Source organism: Hippoglossus stenolepis, chromosome 3 (assembly GCF_022539355.2).
Source record: "Hippoglossus stenolepis isolate QCI-W04-F060 chromosome 3, HSTE1.2, whole genome shotgun sequence".
NCBI lineage: Eukaryota > Metazoa > Chordata > Actinopteri > Pleuronectiformes > Pleuronectidae > Hippoglossus > Hippoglossus stenolepis.
The window spans coordinates 1,317,945-1,331,774 of NC_061485.1; the positions used below are offsets into that span (position 1 = coordinate 1,317,945).

At 44.9% G+C, this 13,830-nt stretch overlaps 2 protein-coding genes across 2 annotated transcripts in view; one reads left to right on the forward strand and one right to left on the reverse strand.

Annotated features, from left to right (window-relative positions):
- Positions 1–13,830, forward strand: part of pcbp4 (poly(rC) binding protein 4) — a 336,110-nt gene that overhangs the window by 245,699 nt on the left and 76,581 nt on the right.
- The window catches only part of dock3 (dedicator of cytokinesis 3), a 120,159-nt gene that overhangs the window by 91,456 nt on the left and 14,873 nt on the right, over positions 1–13,830 (reverse strand).

The following is a 13,830-nucleotide window of genomic DNA, read 5'->3' on the forward strand; positions in this document are numbered from 1 at the left end:
GAGGAGGAGGAAGAGGAGGAGGGTGAAAGATGGAGAACCCCCCACAGGCAACTGTTAAACTGACTTAATCAGATCAACTTACTGACCTGGATAAACTCTGCTTGACTGGAAATACAACTACTCACATAGTAGTGTGTGTGTGTGTGTGTGTGTGTGTGTGTGTGTGTGTGTGTGTGTGTGTGTGTGTGTGTGTGTGTGTGTGTGTGTGTGTGTGTGTGTGTGTGCGTCGTCCGTACGGTGTGTAATCACGCTGATGAAATTAAAGGACAGAATAAAGTAACACAGACGAGAGAATAGAGGAGAAAAGCTTCAACTCAACTTCTACGAAGCCTCCGACAGGTGATTGTCTTTTCTCGTTCGCACAAGATAAATAAATAAATAGTGAGCACACGTTGTTTTATCCACTTGTTTGGACTTTTGGACCAATCACAGGAAGTAGAGACAGACAAACATGAAGCTTCAGACTCTCAGTGAGGAAACGACCTGAGTCAGCATCCAAGTCTTACTTTTTATTCTCAAATCCAAAAATTACGAGGTGCAGAAGAACCCGGACGGTGATAAAGACAAAACAAGACAATCCTCTTTGAAATAAACGAGTGAATCAGACATGCTTTGCTCAGCAGCAGCTCATTGACGTCCTCTGAACCTCGAGCTTGTTTGGAAAATGAAGTGGAGTTTTGAGGGAAGCTTTCCTCTGCCCACTTCGACCTGCCCATCAGAGCTGAAGCTTGATTCTCTCCGGACGGTCGATGACATCAAGTCAAATCATGCAGTCGTGCCGTCAGCCTGGAAATAAATCAAAAACGGAAATATGCTGGGATTTCATAAAAAGACTGAGAGGAGAGGAGGGGAGAGGAGGGGCTCGACCAATCATGAGTCAGTGTCAGCTGTCAATCAGGACGTCTCAGCCTGTTTTTACATCTTCAAATTAAAACCAAGTTGATCAGAACTACCTGAAATGACTGAAACCATTTTTTAGTCTGGTCTGTGTCCCATCTGCTCACATGGAGGAGGCTAGTGTATAACCTATACTGCAGCCAGACACCAGGGGGCAATCAAGGCAGTTTGGCTTCACAGGGAGAAGTTCAGCAGCTCTAACACTCTGGAGCAGTGTGGACGGCAGAGTTCAGCGGGTTCTCGTTGGTTCTGTGTGTGTCTGCCGTTCCTCTGCAGCTAACATACATGATCGTGAGCTTTTTACGGGTCGATGCACAATCGTGTATGTGCGTGTGTAGGCGTCACCTCGTTGTGTGTGTGTGTCTGAGGGCACGTGGGAATGTGCCCGTTAAGCATTCCTCACAGCGAGCGGTCCGACGAGCCCCTGCACTGTGGCAGGACTTTCCTTTGTCCCACGAGACAAACAAACCTATTTATAAAAGGACGGCACAGACTCTCTGGCACAGAGTTACATCACCGATGCAGAGTGGCCTCAGGTCGGAACCCAGCCAGTGTTTGATCATCACACGCCAAATGTTTCAAGCTGCACGCGGCAGACTTCTGTGCAGGAATATAACAGTGATGTCAGTGTAAAAAAAAACTGAACTGCACTGAAGTCTGTCAGCGCAGAATGTGAGATCACAGACGTCCGAACCCAACCACGGTTCAGTTGGATCCGGACCAAGACCGTCTCGTTTGGTCGCACCACATTTTGGTGCGTTGGTCCGCGGAACCTTTCACACCTGATATTTAGGTTCAGACTAAAGTGAAACGACCAAACAAGGAGTGAACGAGTCCTGTGAGAGAAGTGAGACCTCGATCTACCTGATCTGCACAGGGACGACACATTAGTCATAAAGGTGATCTGATCTTTGACACAGGTGAGACTCAGTAAAGTGTGTTTTTCATTCGTCAGTGATCCGTGGAAGCACACGTGAACGTCTCCTTCAGCGCAAATACAAACCAATCCTCCGCTTCACAGCGAGTCAGCTCGTTGATCATCGACGAGCTGCGAGTCGTCACACTTCACACACTGAGCGTGATTTACCACGACTCACCACAGACAGATGCGTGTTCAGAGAGAGACACAGGAACATGAAAGAGCCACATGTGGCTTCTGGCTCCAGTCAAGTCTTATTGTGTCACCGCCGCGCCTGCAGCTCCTGCACATGATATTATTAGTTTGCTCTGAAACGTCGTCGCTCAGGCATCAGGAGCCGTGACTCACTCAGTGATGAATTTTCTGGTTTTTGTTTGTTGGCTGATGGATGATTCTCTCTGCGCCTCCTGGATTACAATTATTTTAAGGATTTTCCCTCTAAAAGATTACAGACGTAAAGTTTTCTGGCAACTCTTTCCGAACATCATTCCATATTCACTGGTCAGGTGAAGAGATGTCGGAGGAATCATCCACCTGACAGCCCCCAGCAAGGGGTTGTATGAGGTTCTGTCTGTGAGAACTCAAATATCGTAGCTTCCTCCCACCTTCCTCCTGTGTGTGGGCATCGCTCTGCCTCTAACTCTCCATCACGACCCCTCCCTCTCTCTCAGACCCACACACTCAGAGTTCTGCTAATGCAAAATCAAGATGTGCGCATAAAGCACAAAGGACTCGGAAGAGAAAAGAAACCAAACTAAAGCAAAGAGCAGAAATCCGGAGTGAGGAGACACTAATGTGATCCAGAGAACGAGGAGTATCATGGGATGAAGAGCGTGCTCTGTGCAGAGGGCCACCCGGGCTACAGAGAAATGTAATTGGCAGAAAAAAGGCAGCAAGCAGCAGGGGCTACAGCTGAGGCACATGGCCGCCGGCTGAAAAACACAGGACGTAACCGGCGTAAAACAACATTCTGAGAGCTCTCACAAGAACAAAGACTCCTAAATGGATTTGGATCAGTAGGGAGTTTACTGGCAACAGCTTTGATTGGCTGTTCCACAACAACACTGTCTCATTTCTGAGGGAATCCAACGCACACAACGGGATCAGTGAGCAAACTCACAGCAAGAGCAGGTTGATGAGCAGCAGGACACCACACACAGGGAGGAGACTTCAGCGTCACTGCCTCTCACTGCATGAGCTAAATGAGACGTTTTCTGTTCATCTACAGGTTGATCACTATAATTAATATTCAGAAAACACATCTCTGTCCACAGACTGTCCGTCGCTGCAGCTCCTCTTTTCAGCCTCTGTCTCTTCCTGAACTCCACAGTGGACAAAGTTTAGTCTTTAACGGTCTTTAAAGATTCTCTATAACAGAGACACAGGCCTTCACAGGTAAGACTATCTCTGCATTTAGCTGCAGATTAAAGTCTGGAGGGTTTCATTGAATAATATCCGTATTTAAGGGGGTTTGAAGTTGGTTTCAAATATTTGTGCTTAGTGGAACCTTATGAATACACAACACAGGAGTTTCCCGAAGGTTGAGTTCTGTTCATGTCTTTGTGTGGTGAAGTTCGCCTCTTTACCTTTGTTATTAAAAAGCGTTTTATCACGACGACAACTTGCTCATCGCACGTTTGTCTCTCTCTCTGTCTGTCTGTAAACTGTGGCTGTAACTTAACCTTAAACAAGTTTCTTTGTTGCCATTAATCTTCCACTAGTGTTTAAATTGTCCAATAACTAGTCTTCATAAATTAGTATAATACCAGTTGGATCCATAAACTGTAAAAAGAAGGGAAAAAAAGGTGACAAAAAAAGCTATAATCGCCCCCTGGTGGCTGGCTGCAGTACATGTGATAAACCCTCCTCCGTGTTAGTAGATGGGACTTGGTGAGTTTGGTTTCATTCAGTCATTCGATGATATAAAGAGATCGATCTCTCCATGTTTGTATCCGGGACACTTTGGCTTCGTTTGTGGAGGAAGTGGAGATGTGTCGTCCATCTTTATTTCCAGCCTACGTACGGATCAGAGGGGAGTAACTGTTCTCCTTTGTTTGTTTGTTCAAGAACAGAAAAGGGTGTGAAACTCTTCATCATGATGAGCAGCAGCCTGAAACTGGCGGTGATGCAAACATTTGCTTCCCTGACGACTTCAGAAAAACGAGCTGAAGCGAGCGGTGATGTCAGCCGGATGTATTTAGAAACTGCCACTGCAGCTGGAGAAGGAGCACAGAGTCCACTCAGGCGAGGTCGGGACAGCCTTTTGTCGTTTTTCATTTTATGCAACCGTTGTATTCAGGCTCCGGCCGAACTATAATAAAAACTCTACTCGAAAGAAGAGGAGCACTCAGGATGAAATAAGCTGAAATGACAAAAACAGAGATGTAGCTCGGAAACCAACGTCCCGCTCTGAAGTCGCGCTTGACTTCACATTAAAGCTGCGCGGCTTATAAATTTTATATAGAAATGAAAATAGAAGAGACACGGACTTGGGAGAATAAAGCTCCGAAGAAGAACATGCAACACTTAGACAATTACAGAGAACACAACCGTCAGCAGTTACATCACCTCTATGGAGCTGTGAATAAAGATGGACGACATGACATCTACCAAAAGTGAAGCCAAAGTGTCTGGATCGCCCCCTGGTGGCTGGCAGCAGTGCAGGTCACAAACTCCGCCTCAAAGTAGACGTTAAATAAATGTTTGCCAAAGACGGTTTCTGTCATTTGAGGTCGTTCTTATCTCACTGATGTTTGTTCATGTGTTTCTGGTCAGTTTGGATTTAATAAGTTGTTTGATGATATAAAAAACGGGCGGAGACGTCCTGATTGACAGCTGACACGTCCTGATTGACAGGTGACCCTGACTCAGCTTTCTTATGCAGAGTATTTTGGCTTCATGGTCGTGGGAGGAAGCAGAAACACGTTGTGCATCCTTGTTTTCAACCATGTCCGTGTGTTTGTTTGTTTTTGATTACACATAAACTACCAGACAGATTACCACGAAACTTGGTGGAAGGATGAAGTATGGATTAGGGAAGAACTCATTAAACTTTGATGTGGATCCACATCAGGGGGCAGAATTCTTTAATTCATGGATCCTGATGAAAAGAACCAGTCCTGTTCAGGGGACTGATGAGTGTGTGCACTTTGGAGCAGCGTGATTGAATTCGAAGGGATTATCGGTGCTCGGCGGAGGTAAGAGCTCCACCAAGTCGCTCTTTGGGCCTAATTTCAATGTCAATTTAACTTTTCAGTGAATCCACAGTGAAAAACAAGGTGAAACAACAGATATTATTCATGGGGAGAATAAAAGAATACATCAAAAGATCCCTCACGCCTGAAACAACATCCTCAGCACGCTGCACTAAAGTGAACTGCATTTACTTCTCCCTCCTCTCCCCGATATCGTGCTGCTGTTCCCTGTTAGCGTCTCTTCTTCCCTCCGCTCGTATCGTTTTACTCAACAATCTGTCGCCTCCATCGCTCCCGAGGAGGAGGAGGGGGGGGTGGAGGGTAATGAGGTCAGTAGCACTTATCTGCAGCGGCTGAACGAGGGATGAAGAGGATGCTCTGGGCTTTTTGCTCACTCTCCACATTTCAACGTCTCTTCACCTCCTCTTCCCTCAGCTGTGTTTCTGTCGCCTCACGTTACACTTCCCCCTCTTTTCCTCTAATTCATCTTTAATCACGGCTTCACTCCAAAGTCTCTCGGCCTCTTTTGCTTCCCTCTTCTGTTGCTATTAATTTTTTATTTCTTCATCATTTTCGAACACCTTTGACTTTACCTCCCTCCGTCGCTCCCTCCCTCTTACGTTACATGTCCTTCACTGCCTCTTCACCCCCATGTTGAATTTGCCGACTGTTCGAGTTGCACCCTTGTCTTCCTCCTTTCTCAGTTTCCTACTTCCTTGTCTTTTCTCCTCTCTTTCCTCTCGCTCTGCTGACTCGTCAGTTTCAGTCCATTTCCCTCAGCTGGCCTTTCTTCCAAGGTCGTGATCTATTGATTGTTAATTTGCTTTATTAACTGAGGCTGTAATTAACAAGCAGACAGAAGTTAAGAGTCTGTTGTCACTGCTTCTATTATCAAGACAAAAATAAATACAACTTCCTGAATCTTTTGCATTTAAAGTAAAGAGAAAAATCCCACAGCTGAACTCAGTGCCCCCTCCCTTTATAAGCCAGACATCCATCCATCCAGCTGTCAAGCAGATTTTACGCAAACTTTTAAAATGTCACAAAAAATGAAATGCGAATTAGATGCGTTTCCAGCAGCTGGGCTGAGGCGAATAAATCAAGCTCTCCTAAATGTCAGAAAAGCCATTCAGGAGAAAAATGGTGGGGACTTTACCCAGAATTCACCGCTGTGCTTCTTTAGACTCAAATAATGTCGGCACAGTTCATGCGTTCACGCGGAAGGACGCAGCAAACAGTGGCTGCAGAGAACTGCTGTGCATTGACTCTGGAATATTTCTCACATTAAAAATTCTGGTATTTGAGTCGTGGGAATTTTTTTTTGGGTCAATGTGTGTTTGAGATAAAAGAGCAGCTACATGAGGATTAATCAAAGATCAGGATCAGACAAAATTCCCTTAATCTAATATCATTATCACAAGAATTAAAAAAAATCCATTCAGGGAGTTTCAGAATATATTAAAGACGTTATTCTTGAAAGTGATCGATGCAGACGAGAGTAATTATCCTCCAGCTTTGAAACTTTTTATCTTTTTCCAGGATCTAATTTTCTAAAATATTCTGTTGACAAAGCATCAAACCCCCGTGACGTCACCCGTTGGCTCGTGAGCTGCCGCCCGCACCCATTGGACGGTACTAGCTGTCAATCACACAAACAAAAAGCTTGATCAATGACTCACTCAATGCACACACACACACACACACACACACACACACACACACACACACACACACACACACACACACACACACACACCTTGAATATGATTCTAAACTTGTCACCTCACATCTTGTGGCTCTGCTGTTTGGTGTGTGTGTACATGAGTATGTGTGTCTGTTAAAGACTAAGACAGTATCACGTGTTGGCACAATACCACTAATGTGTCATGGCACATGGGCACATGGGCACATGGACACACACACACACGCACACACGCACACACACACATGCACACGCACTCAGCCCCTGCTCGCTCTCGCACACACGCTCCGATAATAATAAAGTGGGGCAGGCAGATCAGCCAGATGTTTGTTGGTACCTCTTGGCGTGTTAGTGTTTGTGCGTGTGTGTTGTGTTGTGTGTGAATTCATAAGCAGGTGCAGCTACTGTACGTCCGACCATGCAGGAGTAAATACGCGTGTGTGTGTTTCCTTCTGTTCATCCATCCGTCCATCCGTCCATCTGTATTAGTTCACAGAGCCTTTTGTCTGTATCATGGTGAGGAAATAAATAAATATGAATCCTCACACTGGCAGTTGAAGTAGAGAATGTGTGTTTGTGTAGCTAACTGCTCCCTCCTTTCTTTTGTGTTTGCAGCAGAACAAACATGTGTGCGGGCGTCACTTTGTTTCCCCTCGGTCTCTGTGCCGCGTGCCGCGTGCCGTGGCCTCGCCGCCCCTCTGTGCACCAGCATTAGAGTGAACCAGTGTCCAGATGGCCGGGCTCTCTGTTCCTGCCCTGAAAGTGGAGCACTGGGCTAAGCTTCCATTATACAGGCTTAAAAACACACTAATCACCCAACAGCACTCTGCACTACTGCTGCTTTTAGAGGACGTGTGTGTCTGTGTGTGCGTGTCTGTGTGTGCGTGTGCATGTGTATGTGTGTAATCTCAGTCCCACTCTGTCTCTAGGTAGACTATCACTGGTTAGACGAGCTCTGTCCCATTACTCTCACGTCTCTTCATTAATAAATAGAAACGTTCTGATACCATTTTTCCCGATAAAGTTTCCATGAACTTATTTAACATATTTAAACAGCTGGATGCTTCTAACCCTGATCGACGGATGGTCGGATCAATCAACTCCACAAGTTTGTCAATTATCTTGATTTCTAATTTCCTGCATCGTTTCAATGTGGTTTTTAATTTTGTTAAGTTGCGTTAGTGCGTATAGAAACCGATAATGACGATAAGGAAAACCACAAACAAATATTACAGGACAAAAAAAACAGAACATGTACAAATTATAGTACAGGTTATATATTAGTATAAAATAGAAAATTGCACATATAAAGGTATGACAGAAAAAAAAAAAATCTGTCACGTTGGTGAATTATTCAAAACTCGAATTTATTAAGATTGTTTGTGTTTTATTCGGCAACAAAAGTGGAGCTACACAAGCGGAAATCACTTCCTCTCCGCTGCTTTATCTCTCAGATAAAACTGCAGTTTTATGTGAGAGATACTAATACACTTTAAAGACGTGGTGTCACATCAGAGGCCATTCTGAGGCTGGTGTCTGAACAAACACAAAGTTATTTAGTTATTACTCAAACTTGTTGTGTGTGAGAAATGTTAAATATGAAAGTGTCCTTACTCCGTCCTTTATACTTTCCAATTAAGTTTCCTTCCATGTTTTACCTCCTGAATCTGAACGATTTCTCCTAAACACTCAGCCCACGTTCTGTTTTCTGTTAAACAGCGATTAATCAGCGTGAGACCTTTTTATCAAAAATAGATTTGTCTCCTGTCGGGACTCATTTGCTGAGTCTCTCCGAAGAAAGTGTTTCTGAGCTGCGCTGATTGAAAAAGCAGCTCTTCGGAGACGGAGCACTCGTTCCCATTGACTTCGGTCCAACACTTAAAGTTTTAAAGTTATTACGTTAGCGTCTGAAGAAATCTACTCTTGGCAGCGTCGCCTGCAACAATCAATCAACACATTAATGAGCATCACGGCCGAGCAGAGAAACGCTGCCACGGGGAAACACCCGGCTGCACTGGGGCCGCTGCTGGCAGAGAGAGGAGCTGCTGGCACTGCCGAGCTTCAGCGGCCAATTCAGTGTGTGTGTGTGTGTGTGTGTGTGTGTGTGTGTGTGTGTGTGTGTGTGTGTGTGTGTGTGTGTGTGTGTGTGTGCGTGCCAAAGCTGCCTGGACATCTTGGCCTGGTGCGATGCAGCAGCTCCACAGTGCCAGTTCAAGCCCAGATGCTTTGGTATCAAGTCTACGATTGTTAGGAAACTGTAAATGACCAATTATAATTATCCTGTATAAAAAATGATGTAATAAGATAAATTAAGAATTTTGATCTCAAAGTTGTTAAAGAACCGTACGAGCACCGGTTGTTCTGCGCTGACAAAGGAGCCAGAGGGAAATAATATAAGATTTTCTTCATCAACAAATAAATATAAAAAGGAAATTTGAAAATCTGAAATCCTGTTTGTTCTTCTGTTTGTTCCGTTTTCACTCAGCATCTCCGTCGTCTCTCCTGATTCAGCAGGTCCAGACCTCCCTGGGTGAACTGAGGGCTGCAGATACACACACCACTACACACAGATCACACACACACACAGATCACACACACACACACACACACACACACACACACACACACACACACAGACACACAGACACACTGTGCACCACCTGTCTGCAGCTGTCTCCTCAGCTTCTACTGAACTCAGCTCTTTGTTTGGTCATTGTGTGACTTTGAAAGCTCTCCCACATGAACCCAAGAGTTTCTCTGTTTCTCCCTCACCAGCTCTTTAGAAGAACTGGGGCTTGAACCTTTGGTCGCTGCCGGAGAACTCAAGCCTCTGTAATCTGTATTTGTAATGAAGACTGGACCCGATGGTGACGGCCGAGGCCTCATGACATGAACGATCCACCTTTAATCCCGTGTCTCTGTGTTGACTCGTCATTAATCTCTTGTGATGAAATCGTTCTATTTTTACGTCTTTTCTCTTCCTGTAAAACACGTCACACTGTTTGATGGAGCCGGCAGCGATCCGGTAGGTGGAGCAGCGGTATCAAGGTCCCGCCCATGCACACACTCGACCAATAACAAGTCGGCCTCAGCTGTCAATCATGACGTTTCACCAAAGTGTCCCTCGGATGTCCTTTAAGTGTGTTGATGGATCAAGATCTATGAATTAAGACGTGAAAAAGATTCCTGGATCCGCCAAAAGGTCACGAGCTCTTCCTTGAAATCTGCAGAGGTGAAGATGATTCCTCCTCTTCAGTGGAACTGTTCTGGGCTGGAGACGTTCACTCCGGTCACATGACATGTTTTCCTGTTAATCTTCATCATCGTGTGAGTGGAGTCGGTGAATCAGTTCTTAAAGATGACACTGTATGTATATAAACCCTCCTCCTCCTCCTCCTCCTCCTCCTCTGTGTGTGTTTGTCTAACATCAACACTGTGAGTGTGTATCTGATGTTCTACTCTCCTGAGCTGTCGTTGCTAATTCGCTCGTGTGCGACCCGGAAGTGAAACCCTGTCTACATACTGTGGAGGATTGTTGCACATTACAGGTTTAATATCTGCTCGTCTCATCCCGGAGGGAAGAAGCTGAGTCAGCGCCACCCAGTGATGTCACCTTCCATTCGCCCTTCCTCCCACAAGCCACTGCAGCTGCCCCATGCTTCTTCGGGGAGTGGATGGGTGTCAGGTTGCACATCTCATTGATTGCGAGCAGCTAGCTTAGCGGTCACAGTGGAGTCAGATCAGTCATCCAGGAACCGGACCCTTCAAAATAAAAGGTTTTACCCCCGAGAGCTGGTATATAAATTATTTACTATTCAGTTTGACACATGTGCACGTCGGCCTGATGGAAATCTGACTGACATAATAATCTACTCCAATTTTGCGTGTAATTCCTTTATCTATTTAAAGTCCTGTGACAGTCAGCGGCTCTGAGGAGCGACTGCAAACACACAGTCAACACTTGAATACTCTAAAGGGAAAAGTTAGAAAAACTATTTCGGAAAACATCTTCCTCCCCCTCACTGTGTGTGTGTGTGTGTGTGTGTGTGTGTGTGTGTGATCTTAATCAATCAGATCAATCAAATACACTTTATTGTCCCCCTGGGGAAATCTTTCTTGGGCCACAGTGCTACAGCAGCTGCAGAACAGATTGTGTAACAAAAAACTAAAACCAGTGCACAAGGACATATCGTGAAAGATCCAGATGTGCACGGTGCTGGTGTGGATCCTCCACTCAATAATTCACCAATAATTTGCCAAAAGACCAAATAAAATAAAGGGCTGGAGACTGTAAACCCACCGAGGAGGTTTATCTCTTCAGAAGTTACAGAGAAGATTGAGTCTCAACGATAGAAACTGCTCTTCAGCTGTAAAGTTTCCTTTCTGTGCACACAGGGATATTTGTCTCTTAAAAACCTCTGGATGTTTTTATCACAATAATGTATTTCCACATGATTTCAGCAGCTGTTTGATGATATTTCATTTGAGTGACTCTTGAAGATCTAGTCTGCAATCCAGTCCACTCACATGCATTACCCAGCATCCTCCTCTCTGTCACACACAAACAGTAGACGAGGTCAGATGCACCTTGCAGCCTGCAGCACACGCAGTGAGTCGCCCGTCCACTGAATGAACACAGATACGTTGAAAACACTCGGTCACGCGAGCCTAAAAAAAGACCTCACAACAACATGTGAGTCCGTGTGTAAAGACCAGAGGACATGTGTGTGTGTGAGGATCTGCAACACGTCAGTAACTGAACACAGCGTCTGAGGTGTGTGTGTGTGTGTGTGTGTGTGTGCGTGCGTGCGTGCGTGTGCAGGTAAAACTCGAGAGTCCATGCACGTTCCAACAAGTCACAGAAAGTTGTTTAGCCCTGATGTGTTTGTGTTGTTGAACTAATCAACATGAATATTCACACATAAAAACACCTGATGTTAATGAGCTCGATGACAAAATCAATAAAACGTATAAGCTGAAAAGAAGATGAGGAAGATTCAGCTTCTACGTTAAAGGCTAAATGTTGATCACCAGCTCAGACTGACGTACCTGAGCTAACTTAGCTCGTGAAGCTAACAACATGTTGCTAACGTGCAGCGGTGGGGAGAGTCAGCAGAAACAGTACTCAGGTAAAAGTATTGTTACTTTATAATTATAATCATTCAAGTAGAAGTAAAAGTACTTACTTGAGTAAGAGTAAAAAAAGTATCAAGTAGTGAGTAACTTCATTAGAATGTATTGTGTTCAAACGGGATATTAAGAGGTAATAACAGTGTAAAGAGCTCATTGATTGTAATTAATAAAGTGATCGAGGTTGAAGACGACCAATCAGACAGTGAGACTACATGCAGCATCACAGCTGGCCGTGTTGCACTGTGGGTAATGTAGGCACCAGGAAGAACAACGCATGGAACAACAGCTTCCACAGCTTCTGGTCAGACTCTCTCAGGTTACTGCTGTTGTATAACCCTGTTACTCTGAGTGACTGATGAAGATGAGGGTGTGTTAAAGTGTAGAGAGGCGACTGACACCGATAAGATTGAAACACATATATATATAACGTGAAATCTACATATAAAAGCACTCACATCCTTAAGTGATACAAGTCTCACACACACAGACACACACTTACAGCCATTACTGCCACGGAGGCCTAACCAGGTCAATGGAAATGTCCATCAGTCCATCAACTGGAATTAGATAGAGGGGGTGAGAAGGAGTGTGTGATGGGGTCAGAGAGAGAGAGGAAGAAAGTGACAGAGCGACGGTCAGAGGGAAGTGAGTGAGGGGGTGAAGACGGAGTGAGAGAGTGAGAGTAACTCGTGACGTGAAGAGCAGAGAAGAGGCTGATAAAACATTTAAAGCTGAGGTCTATAATTTATGTTAATTGATGTTAATTTTGACCCAGTCTTACAGGCTCCTCTCCTACGCTTCCTCGCTCACGTTAACATGCACGCCACTGCAACAACTGTTGCCACGCGGGAAAGATACAGGCTTAAACTTAAACTACAGTCCAGCTCTGTGGTTTGTTTTTAATATTCTGTGTTCTTGTCTGTAATTTAAATCCACTTCAGTATGGTGTGATTGGTTGAGAGGACTTTTGGTTTGACGTTCTCACATGCAGAACATTTCAGGTCTGAAAGCAGCTTGTGTCTCCGAGGTGCATTTCACCAGTTCACCGTGTTGAGGAGGAAGGAGGCAACTAATGATGATGAAGAGCTGCTGAGGATGACAAATGCTCTGAACCATACAAAAGTGAAAAGTGTGGGTCACAGAATAAGGAGTTAATAAAGAATCTGATCATTTAACAATGAAACTAGTTTGTCTCTTGACAATCTGACCATGCAGGTCTCTCTCTCTCTAAACACCTCACACACACAGTCCCCGTCCTCTAACATCTATTTCAGACGAAGCTTTCACCATCAGCTCGCTGTGATGATGCTGTAAACCCATGTGACCTCCACGCTGTGAAAACCTGTCGGCTGCAGAGCGGCACGTTGACCTCCGGCTTGTTCCTGGACCCTCGTCACCCTCAACCACTCAGCGGGGCCCATTACCAGCCCATCATAGTAATTCAATGAGATGTTGTCTGCATGGACGCCTGCAGCTACCGCACACACACACACACACACACACACACACACACACACACACACACACACACACACACACACACACACACACACACACACACACACACACACACACACACACATACAAAGTGAATTGATCCACACACTGATGTATTAACAGTAAACACACAATCAGTCCAGACATAATATACAAATTATCATCTGTAGGTTTGTCAAATCCTGGGTTCGGCCATTTTAGGTCAGTCTGAAACGTCCTGCTTGATTGACAGCTGAGACTGACTCTCCATTGGTCAAAAGTTTGTAACGTCACCAACACAAGATGGCGTCGCCTTTATCCAGTGGGCGGACGGAGTGATGTCTTTATTTTACAGTCCATGCTGCTGAAAGTGAAGCCAAAGCATCTTGACCGTCCCAGCTCATAAACCTGCCTCCTCCATGTTAGCAGATTGGACATGGACCAAACTTACTATTTGTAAGTCAAAGCACAGTAAAAAAACAGGCATCATAACAATAGAATAATTATTT